The sequence below is a fragment of the Lissotriton helveticus genome, chromosome 9, assembly GCF_964261635.1.
Source record: "Lissotriton helveticus chromosome 9, aLisHel1.1, whole genome shotgun sequence".
In the NCBI taxonomy this organism is placed as follows: domain Eukaryota; kingdom Metazoa; phylum Chordata; class Amphibia; order Caudata; family Salamandridae; genus Lissotriton; species Lissotriton helveticus.
Genome location: NC_136070.1, coordinates 903,983,050 through 903,995,703, shown reverse-complemented (window position 1 = coordinate 903,995,703; position 12,654 = coordinate 903,983,050).

Sequence of the window (12,654 nt, the reverse complement as noted above, 5' to 3'; positions counted from 1 at the left end):
ACACCAGCCGTCCTAAACTAATCCTTGTCTGGACTACCTAATCTCTATATCAACTATCTGTTAGCCTTTAGTATTCTTCTTGTGCCGTATCTTATCTTTTGGCCTTCGCTATTCTCTCCCTGTGTTTTCCTATTCCACAACCTTTCTTTTGAAGCATACAGACATGTCCTTCCATTACAACCCGGAACCATGGGTACCAGTATTGATTAACTTTGGGGGCTGGATAACACACAACTGCAAGCAGAAAGCATTCTGGTTGCACAACACCTTGTTTTCAAACTCTTCTGATTGGCTAAAACTTTTTGTACTGGGTGTATGTTTGCACAGATGTATTTTGCCTGTAAAAAGCCTGTGAGCCACGAAATAAAGTGGCAGTCTCCTGAGAACCTACTTGTGTGTACTTCTTGGACAACTGTTCTTAGCTGTAGCTAATAAACTTGGTTTTCTATGCCAACAGAGTATTCCGTGTCTCTGTGCAACAAGGCAGGTGAACTCGAAGATTTCAGGCGTGCCCTGCGCTGCCAGGCCCAAAGGCCCGGTCTTCAAAATCGCAATTCCTTTGGAATTGCAATTCTAAATATCGATTCTATATTTGCGATTCAGAAGTAGTTAGAAATAGAGAATTGTTCATTCTGAATGTGTTATGATTCCATTGTTCCGCCTCTGGTGACCCTGTACATGGTATATGATAAACACCACCCCAGGGGTGGCGTCCCCTCAGTGCACAGCATAGTGTCCAGTGACTGGAGTGATCCACTTACAATCAAAGGTAAGACTGGTTGATCTGTTTTTAAGAGTAGAATTTATTCAATTTTCATAAATTCCTCTTCATGTGTACTTTGTTCACATGGTTTCAATAAAGTGAAGCTTCATATGAAACAAATGATTGTTCGCCAACTTGTTGGTCCAGATGCATATCGGGCTGATGGAATCCCTTCATCAGGGTAATATTGAACGCCTAAACAGATAAAGCCTAAGTCACTATGCGTCTGTTTATATATCCTACGCATAAGTTATGTAAGTGTGTTAATTTGCATTCATATGAGCAATTACTAACAAGCTCAGAACTGTGAATGTAAATCAGCCATCGTAAATGATGCATAAAACAGTGTGAAGATAAAAAGAACCAGCTAGCAAAACAAACAGTGTTCAAATTACTCAAGATGGTGATGGCATGTCAAAAACTAGGGAATTGGTTGAAGTGAAGCAACGTGAATCACGGTGCAATAGGCAAATTTCCATCTGCAGCCCGGAAAACACCATTAAAAGTCATCCACAGTCCCACTCTGATGCCTGCCTGCTTTCCATTTCAATCTGAAATTGAAAGACTAAATTTGCTTCCATGGACTTCAGCTTCTATGATTCACTGCCTAGTATTCAATGAGACCTGGAATCTGCTGTTTATTTCTTTCTATGAGAGTAGTTCTGCTGTTACTCTGCACTGAAATCTCTCCTCCAGAACTTGTGAGAGACTGGAATTGCACACACTTGTGACCAGTCTCACCCAACACAGTGGCATGACTCTTCACTTTGGATTGCTGCTGCCTGGAAATGCTCATAAGCTGCCATTTGCTGAAGCTCCTTGTTCATGCACTGAAGTTTGTTCCTCTGTGTACCAGCCCTCTTGTTGCTTGTTTTCCAGTCCAGTTCCTGCCTTGCTTCAGCCAAAGCTGGTGTCATGTTCCTGTGCATCATGCTACAGATTATCCCAGCACTGCTTTGCTTTTTCTTACTCTCTAGTATGAGAAGAGGAGACCCCTTCAGTGCAGGGAGGTGAGCTGCTCCCTTTCTAATTGTTCCTAGTTTATTTCCTCTGTCCCTGCAAATATTTTCCCTTTGCTTATTCTTTTTGTTTCTACCTTAGATCTTCTAATTTCTCCCCAGTCTCCTAAATGTTGCTCTTGGTTATTGTTCCCTTTCTCAGGAATTTTACTGCAGTCTCTAGTTCCCTTGAAGTCAGGAGCGGCTGTAATGTAGAGTGGGGTGGTGGGCAGGTGTGGGGGGAATTACAAAAAAATAATAATAACTAAAGTAAAGCCTCTCCTCCATCCTCTTCTGTAGTCTCCAGGAAGCACACAGGCTCCCAGACTCCCTTAGCCAATCACGATGCTGCTGTCTCCAGCATGAGAGCAGCGTCGTGATTGGTCGGAGCGCCCTGGTTCGGCACTCATACAGGGAGTGAGAGCTTGTGTATGTTTTCCACCCGGCCTTGCAAAACCGCCAGGTGGAGAACATGCTAAGTGCGCATGATGGTTTGGAAACTGTCATGCGCACTTATGGTGCAGCAACCACTCCTCCTCCCTGTGAGGGCAGCCAAGCCCCGGCCACCCTAACCTGGCTCAGGCTTCATTCAAAAAATAAAATGATAATAACTTAACGTTATCAACGTTGCCTTATTATCATTTTTTTTCCTTTGAACTAAGTGGGTCGATGCTCCTACGCCTTAGCGGAGGAGCAGCCGCTGCTTGAATTTTCAGTCTCCTGCGTGTCACAGTTCCTAGAATCTTTGTGCTGACTTGCCCGTTCTCCCATTTTTCTATGAATACCTTGCTCCTGGCTATTTGCTACAGCTCTTAGGTTCCACTCTAGTGTTTGCTCTGTATTTTCCTTTGGGCTCTTGTGTTTAATAAGTGCAGTATTTGGTCCTCACTTGTGTATAAGTGTATTCCTTTGTACAGGGGTTGGCTCCTGCTTTCCACAAGTTAATTTCTGCCCCATCCTTTGTCTTGTGTTCTGTGTAGTCTTAAGTGCCTTTTCTGTGACAATGTAGAATTTCCATATTTCTTAGTATTTGCCACTATTTCTCCAGCTGGACCCATAAGGGCTTGTATTGCATATGGAAGTATAATCCTTGTTGTGCCCTAGGCTTCCAAGACAAAATCACTTCTGCTGCCACTTTTCTATGGTGCTTGTAGGGTGACTATTTGTAAGACAAGTCTGCACAGAGGCATTGGAATTCCCTGTTGGTGTAGGAAGTTTTGAGTCTTACCCGCGTACAACCTTAGTGGTAACCCACAGTTTTTGTCATTATTGGTCTATTCACTGTTTCTTCACACTAAGGTCGCCTGCCTTCGCTATCCTGTTCCTGTGCTTTACTCTGTGTTTGTTCTTTACTGGTGCATGCCTGTGTCTGCTCCTCCGCTTCAGTACACTACATCCGTAAGGAGATATTCCTTGAACTTGAGGGGTGCTCCACCCAAAGTTCCTGACAGAATGCTGCTCAAACTGCTTTTGATGACCTCATCAACAGGAACCTGGAAGTTAATTAGCTGTTTCTCATTGCTTGGTTAGCACTTTCAAGGCACACATCTCTGTGGAGCAGGAGACTATTGGTGAGTTGCTACAATGTCCAGCTAGGATAAAGGCAAACATGATAATGGACTCAGATGAAAACAGATGTTTGCAGATGTGGAATTGGAGATTGGTGCAATCAAAAAAAGAACTAATGTTGTTGATGTTAGCAAGCGCACCATTGATGAAATCTGTAAGTGCTGGTATGATTTACAGTCTAGTACAAAAGAGATTAATAGTCTTGCACAAAGAATGTCTGTTGCTCGGCATACTGGGGGTGGTTCTTCATCTGTCCCCCTGCAAATCTGATGGAAGAGATGATTGAACTACCTTTGCACCAGAAGCAGTGTTCGGAGTGAGATACATTGGCATATCAAATCTTCCACCATCAAAAAAAGGTTAGAAGTCACCTTATTAAACAAAACTATATAAAACACATTTAATGGTAGATTTTTATCATAATTTAATTTGTATTCATTTCGTGAGACATATTTTCAACGTAAATGTAAATTCAATGAGTCATTAACATCTACAAAATTAACAATACAAATCCCATAATGCAAAGTTTAAGCAATTATTTGTAAAACAAAAAAGACATTTTTGATATAAAAATAAATACTTCCAAAATAGGTGAATCAGTGTACAATTGAATGCACAACAACGCATTAGGGGTCATACAGGTTTACTATATACAAGTCAAACCATACATCATTTTCACCATAACTAAAAATTATGTATCTTATTTCTCACTAGAAAATATTGCTCACCCAGAGTGTTGAAAATGAAGATGACAATGTTAAAAATATTGATGATAAAGAGATGAATGAAACATCTGCTGTACAACATCTCAGTAGCAATTTACAAGCAGAAGAACCATCAGAAATCCCAGATTAACTCCATGGACATATAAGATCTCCAATACATTTAACTATGCAGATAATTAGAGATATTAAGTCTTCAACAAGATGCATTATGCAAAGCAGATTGTTGCAAAACTGCAGAGCTAATGTAAGGCCAAGGGCAGTAATATTTCTTAATTTAGAGGCAGAATTACAATCTGTTCAAGCACTTCAAAACATTGAGAAATCTATGTTTAAATTAAAAAAACATCAACAAAGCGAAATGTGTTCTTTGGAACACAATTAAGTGATTTTGAGGAAATCTAACATCTCACAATAGGCTATATGTATTGAAATCATTGCATTAACAGTGGCTGCATCCACACTGTGTGAAATAATGAATGCTGATAGATGTGATGGCCAATGTCAGCATAAACATTTAACTAATAGATTGCAAGGCATTGATAGATCGGCAGATCACCTTGTTACGGTTACAAGTCTTTTATCTTGAAGGTCCCTGAATATACAATTAAAACTAGGACTTTTTTGGGAGATGTTGCTACAAAACAACTAGTAATGTGCTAAATGAAATGGAAAATCAAAATGTAAGAAGGGTTGAGGGAGGGGTACTTGAAGAATGTGAAAAGACATGAAGCCACATCAGCTTGTCTATGCAAGAGCAGGGTACTCTAAAATGCAGTTCTAGACAAACCCTAGATCTACAGCCAAGTAATACACCAATATCTAATAACAAAGTTACAGGAATGAAAGTTAAAATGAGCAAATCAGTAAATCTACAACTCTTTGTTTATTTTTTTATGTACACTTTCAATGGAAAAATAATATCTGCACAAGATTTGATTATAGTTACATTTTAATTTACAAAATGTTGCTTGAAAGGAAAACATAACTTTGCATTTCAATATCCAGTGACAAAACAGAGGAACATTGTTCATGATTTAACCCATTGGCTGCGTCGAACGTTCAGCTCCAGTGCTGAACGTACGAAAAACGGGTGGGGCAGAGTCGGCCAACGGACGTGCGCAGCACTACCAAGGTAGTGCACGCGACGACCGTTGGCCGCAGCCAACGGGTTAAAAACTATACTTTTTGGAAGGCAAAAATGTCAATATTAAAAAAAAAATTCTTTCAAAGTAGTTGTTGGTGATTTGTGTTCCAAGATTCCTTCCATCAATGGCTCTGTTGACACCTGCTTCTTGATGTTGCGTAAGAGGGAAAGGTATTTCACTATCATCGCTATTGTCCTCTAACATTTCTATAGGAAGGCCTCTTTGTGTTCCTACATTATGCAACACAGCACAACATGCAGCAATTGTACATGAAACATCTGGTGCATACTTTAATTCTCCCCTACCCTCATATAGACATCTGAAGCACTCTTTCAGGAGTCCAAATGTCCTCTATAGTAGACCCAGTTTGCCGGTGTGCTATTGTATATATTTGATGCCTGGCTGAATGAGAATGTGGGTAGGGTGTTATAATCCATGAGTGAAGAGTTAGCGCACTGTCACATATGAGTACATTAAACATTGTAAGACACTCTCAATCAGCAGGGCAGTCCTTCTTCTGTAATGTCCATAGGTCCAGGAGTATTCTGATAAGTGGCTCTGGAGATCCATTATTTATACCTTCCCTTGTCAAGACTCCAGAAAGTCTGATGTGGCAAAAGACAGACCAGGCCTGGTGTCGGTTTCCTTTGTGTGTGCAGGAGGCAAAGAACTTTGAAATATAAGTGGGGCTGGGAGCATTCCCTCTGTCATCCTGCTATGGTGACCCATCCTGTCCACATCTAATCCCCCTTTGTGTTACTGTCTGGAAGCAATACACAAACCCCAACAGCAAAGCCATTCACAGCCATGTGACCCATGACACTGACAGAAGGCACACATGGTTAGGACTAGAAAATGCCAGCTTTCTAAAAGTGGAATTTTCAGAATTCTGACTTAAAATCTGACTTTACCATTAGAGAGGGTTTTACATTGCAATTCATTTGACGCTTATTTCCGTCTGTTGTCACTCCAAAGTTATCACTTATTAAATGTATTAAAGTAACCCAGTGTTAGTCAATAGGACAGATAGGCCTTACAAACTGAGAAACAACTTTAGCAGTTTTTCTCTGCTAGGATATGTAAAACTTAAGTACACATGTTCTACTTTTTAAATCCATTGCACCCTGCCCTATGAGCCCTTATGGGCTCTTATATGTATTAAAAAGGAATGGTTAGTCCTAGCAAAAGCTTTCTATTGGCAGGTGAAATTACAGTTTAAAACTGCACTACAGGCTACATTGGCAGACCTGAGATAGATTTTAAAAGGCTACTTTAGTGGGGGGCACAATGAGTGTTACAAGCCCACTAGTAGCATTTAATTTACAGGTCCTGGGTTTTTGTAATATCACTACTAGACACTTACAAGTAAATTAAATGTGGCAATCAGGTCTAGGTTAATTTAGGTTGGAAGGTGAGAGCGCAAGCACTTTAACACTGGTTAGCAGTGGTAAAGTGCACAGAATCCTGAAGTCAACAAAAAAGGTTTGGGGGAATACCACTCCAAGGATGCCAGGACTAACACTCACTGTATATCATTACTCTTCTCTCTCATGCCATTGGTCTTATACATGTGAACATTGTCACTGTTCTCTCGCATTCTGACAGTCTACTAGCGTTGGTCTGTCTGATGCCGCTGACCTTATACAGGGGGATTAGCTACATTCATTGTTCTTACGCACTCTGTTTGTCTGTCATCACTGGTCTCACACATTGTGATTGTCACTGTTCTCGCAAGTTCTATCTGCCTATCACCAGTGGTCTCACACATTCTGATTGTCTCTCACCAGTTGTCTCCCATTTTGTTAGTATATCATCAGCGGTCTCATTTTTCACTTTGTGAATCAACACAGGCCTTCCTTACTCTTCTGAAGGAGTGTGATCTCACAGATGTAAACATCCCACATGTATAAGCTAGTTTTGGGGGGAAACAATTTTTACAGTAATTTACCATGAAGATATGACAAAAGTCGTATTTACATTTAATTAGATATTGAACTGAAATTTCAATACCATAAATGCCTATGACTTTTGTACTCTTTGGGTAAATATTTAGAACTTACAAATAGTGACCCCACTTACTCCCCCCTGCGTTTTTTCCAAACTGCACCGGTCAACCTACCTTTAAACTGACAATTTATGCCTGATTAGACTGGAACACTTTTTACTTAATTCTATGTAATTAGACAAAATGCCTCCAGCTCTCAGTAATGGGAAAGATCGCCGCAAATTAGAAGTTCAAAGGTTAATTGCTTCTAAAAATATCTCCAATCAGGATCCTCTTCAATGGTACAAAGTGCAACATGGCAATAAGGGATAATTTAAGGACAGAGTGGAGAGATGAGTACCTGCAAGGCCATGACATGCAAAATTAAAACAAATAAATAGAATTTTGAAGCACAACTTTCAGATATTAAAGAAAGTAAAACTTTTTTCCCCTTGGACATCTTTTTTGACTTTTAATGCGCAGTTCAAGATCATGCCCTATCCTCTGATGTGTGTAGGAAGTACAATATGGCGTATATATACACATTTTATTTACTTGGCTATACACTTAAATCACTCACACATTAGGAAAAATTGGAAACTCCAAATATTTGTCACCGGAAGCAGTCTTTTCAGTTTCCACTTTGGTCAATTATAGATACGTGTTGCAGAACGCTAAACCATATATTGTCATTTAAAATATGTATTTAATTTTTTAGCTGCTAAGTGGTCTTTACAGGCAGTATCACTTTGCAGGCTGAGACTAGCAGGCCCATGCTTATAATGGGAAATACAAAACGAAAACTTTCATTGAGCAATGTAATTTTGACTTAAAAGCCAAAAGTGACTGAAAAGGTCGTACATAACCCGGGGGCTTTGGTATATGCCGGAGCCTTGGAGGCGTGGCATCATCCTCCTACCACAAGTGAAGCACTAATGGGTCATTTCCAAAACCTGGTCAGGATTCTTTTGATATCTCATCATACAGACCCCGATTAATTTTGAACATGGATTACTCAATCCTAGGCAAGATATTGGCAAGGAGACGCCTTCCAGGCAGTCGCGGCCGGTAGTGGGAGTACCTGCCGGGCGGTGACGTGGGGAAGGGGAGGGGCAGGGTGGGGGGTAGTAATGTATGGATTACGGACCTTAACAGGTAAGTAAACATATAAATAAATAAAACAAATGTTGTTGCGCGCACTGTATCGCATTTGGTGATGCAGTGCATGCAACAAAATTCGTTTTATTTATTTATATGTTTACTTACCTGTTAACCTTTTCCGTGCTGATGACGGAACCGCTCCGTCATCAGCCGCGGTGGCGCTGTGCTGATGACGGAGCGGTTCCGTCATGGCCCGCTCGACGCGCCTGCGCGGCGCTGATTTCACGCCTGCGCGGCGCGTTCTATTGAGCGTGCGGGGCCATGACAGAACCGCTCCGTCATGAGCACAGCTCAACCGAGGCTGGTGACGGAGCGGTTCCGTCACCAGCATGGGCGCGCCGCGCGCCCCCCCGACCCCTTAGCGCTGCGGCGGAATAGCCGCCGCAGCGAAGGTGTTAAGGTCCGTAATCCATATATTACTACCCCCCACCCTGCACCTCCCCCTCCCCACGTCACCGCCCGGCAGGTACACCCACTGTCGGCCGCAGCTGCTACCAGGACTTCCTACTTTAATTCACTGAGATCAAACCAGCTTTATACCAGGCTGCAATACCTCCCTATGTACAAGGAGACTGTCAGGTTGCTCACGGTGGCTCCTCTTTGCTGGCCTAACTAAGGCCTCCTTGACTTGATCTGCAAAAAGCCTTTGTCAAGACCTGGGCAGAATTTCAGTTATTTAACTCAAAGAAAAAAGGGAAGAGAGATTGAGCCTTCCCTTGTTCTCCCATAGACTATACTACTCACTGCTCGAGAAGGACTTATTACTAAAGGTAATACCTCAGAAACAACTTTTTAATGTATATTACCCTCTAGGATGTGGGCCAACCGGTCCCCTCATACTTCAAAAAGTATTTTTTTAAATAAAAATGTAGAAAGAACATTCTTCACCTACAAAAATGAGAGAGGTAAAAGCTGAAAATGAATGACCCAATTTGGGAATCCCAAAATGGTGTAAATACTGCCCTCACCCACTCAATGAGTGGCATGCTTCATCATAGGGCCGCTGTGACTCCCTGGTGCAGGCCAACATCCAGGGAGGAGCGCTGAGAAAAAACTGAATATAGAAAAGAAAGAAATCATACAGTAGGGATCCCTCATGCAGAGAAAAATTATTAAAACTGTCTAAGTGAGTATCTGCTGTATTTATTATGGGTCCCACTTGGCAGGATTAAAAAAGTTCCAAATCATCGTATATGGGCAAGCAATGACACCATTACTCTAGCTGCCGTACCAACATGTTTCTACCATAGGTCGCCCACTTATGGGTCGATGGCATTCAGAGAGCACACGCACTTTAGTTCTGATTAGCAGTGGTAAAGTGCACAGAGTCCTAAGGCCAACATCCAGGTCTCTGAAAACCTCTCTCAAAAAAGTTATTTTGAGAGATCTGTAAAGTAATGTAGGAGGTGAGGTAGCATCACAATTCTGGTTCAAGCAGTCCTCCCCATCATTTGTAAGGTCATTGTTTTACAAAATGCTATTTGAACTTTTATGGCCCTCACTGCTCTCGTCCAACAGATGTATTTTGGAGTGGTAAATCCTTACCCGTAAGTAACCAAAGGTTTTCTGTTCCCACTTTACCGCCCTACTGTTGAGGTCCATTTTGCACTGGTCCACGTTGTCAACCTTAGAATCTCTGAGGCCTAGCAGTGTGTCAATGGCATAGATCAATGATGATCCTACCTCGGGAACAGAGAGGGAACCACGTCCTGTAGTCACAGGATATGGATCCCTAAGAAAAGTTCTACATACGTACCCTCCTAGATTATTCAAGATATGGTAGGGAACACCTAGGGGGCTTCAATTGCCCTTTTTGTAGACACACCGTCTGTGTACTCGAGTTTCATCAATGATGATCCTAACTCGGGGAGGGATCTGAGTTGCCGTACCTTGAAGTAAGTGTGACTACAGGACGTGGTTCCCTCTCTGTTCCCGAGGTAGGATCATCATTGATCTATGCCATTGACACACTGCTAGGCCTCAGAGATTCTAAGGTTGACAACGTGGACCAGTGCAAAATGGACCTCAACAGTGGGGCGGTAAAGTGGGAACAGAAAACATTTGGTTACTTACGGGTAAGGATTTACCACTCCAAAATACATCTGTTGGACGAGAGCAGTGAGGGCCATAAAAGTTCAAATAGCATTTTGTAAAACAATGACCTTACAAATGATGGGGAGGACTGCTTGAACCAGAATTGTGATGCTACCTCACCTCCTACATTACTTTACAGATCTCTCAAAATAACTTTTTTGAGAGAGGTTTTCAGAGACCTGGATGTTGGCCTTAGGACTCTGTGCACTTTACCACTGCTAATCAGAACTAAAGTGCGTGTGCTCTCTGCTTTAAACAAATTGTCATTGGCTGATATTCAATTGGCATATTTAATTTACTTGTAGGTCCCTAGTAAAGTGGCACTACATGTGCCAAAGTCCTGTAAATTAAATGATACTAGTGTACCTGCAGCAATGATTGTGCCACCCAGTCAAGTAGCCTTTAAACTTCTCAGGCCTGCCACTGCAGCCTGTGTGTGTGCAGTTTTAAACTGCCATTTTGACCTGGCACAATTAATCTTTTACCAGGCCTGAACCTTCTTTTCTTAATACATAATTCACCCCTAGGATAGGCCTTGGACAGCCCAGATGGCAGGGTGCAATGTATTTCAACAGTGGGATATATATTTTTACGTTTTACATGTGGTAGTGAAAAACTCTTAAATTCGTTTGCACTACTGCAAGTCCTACTTCTTCCGTAGGATAACAATGGAGTTACCTTATTACATTTTATAAGCATAATTTCCAAAAGTGAATAGGTAACCAGTTCATGTTTGGTGTCTCTGGAATCACAATTGAAAATCCCAAATTATGCTAAAATTGGATTTTAAATTGCAAATCCGAAAATGCCACGTTTAAAAAGTTTGCATTTTCTTGTCTTAGTCATTTGGTGCCTGCAGTCTGTCACTGGGTCACATGACTGGGTGTGGATGACAGTTGGCCTTTGTGTATTCCTTCTAAAACGCCACTTACAATGGGAAGCTTAGTTGTGACTGGATGAACCATCACTGGCTGGATGAAAGGTAGGAGCTGGGTGCAGCCCTACTTACACTTGAATATGCTGTGTCCTGCCTCCACACAAAGGGATGCATACCTCCTGTAGTTAATCTGGTGCCAAGGCAGGGGAGGCAGTACATCTGTGCACTTCAAAGGCATGCTATAGAAGCTTCTCCCTTCTTCAAAGGCACAACCTGCGGATAAATACTGAACTTCAAGTGCCAACTCTTCAGTACACTTTTGGACCTGTGGATACTCTCCCAGGAAGAAGGAGTTCTGCGCTGCTGACAGGACTGTCACTCTATTCGACTGCTGCTCTGAAGGAACTGTTGCCTTGCTGTGCTGACCTGTTTCCCTCTTGTGTGGAAGTAGAACTGGACCTGCAACTTCATCTTCAACCCAGGACTTCAGAGTGACTCCAAGGGCTAGTCTACTGGCCTCCTGATCTGAACCTTAGGGATATAACAGGCTCCCCAACAACCTGCACCACCCATTGGACCGAGCGGCAGTCAGTTCCTGAACCCAAGTGGTGCATCTCAGGTCCTGGACCCTTAGTTTGGGTCACGGGTGCTGAAATCAAGCTTTTGGGCTGTTCCTGAGTCCGAACAGGCCAGTTCACACCGAGGCCTCGTCACTCACACTGCAAATCAGCATGAAGCTCAGTCAGACTGACTCTTCAGACTGCAGCATCGACCTCTGGCAGGTACTGGCACTGAGAAGCACCAGAAACACTAGCCTGTGGTGTGGGTCAGCTCCTCGTGCTTCTTCGACAGCATGGGAACGTGGCGCCTGGCACAAACTTGAAAAGGTAAAACCTGAGTGGTCCTAACTTAGTGACTGTGTTTGCAACCTGGTGTGGGATCTCCTTTGTGTGGTGTTTTCACTGTTTTACAGTTTGAAGTGTTTCACAAATACTTTACACATTGCCTCTAAGTTAAGCCTGACTGCTGTGTGCCAAGCTAACAGAGGGGCGAGCACAGGTTAATTTGGGGTTTGCTTCTGCCTTACCCTGACAAGAATTGTGGTTTCTGCTTGGGCAGGGCTCACACCATATTCAACCAGTAATCCAATTTCTCAAAGGTAACATCTATTATTTGCTGCACTTAGAAAACGCAGGAGTGTACTGTATACAGCATATATTATTATTATTTATGTTAAAGTGGTATAATGCTGAATGGTCATATTCAGTATATAACACAATAGGTGAAATTAGTTCAGATTTTGCATATTATTTAGGCCTTGCAAAATATAATTTACAT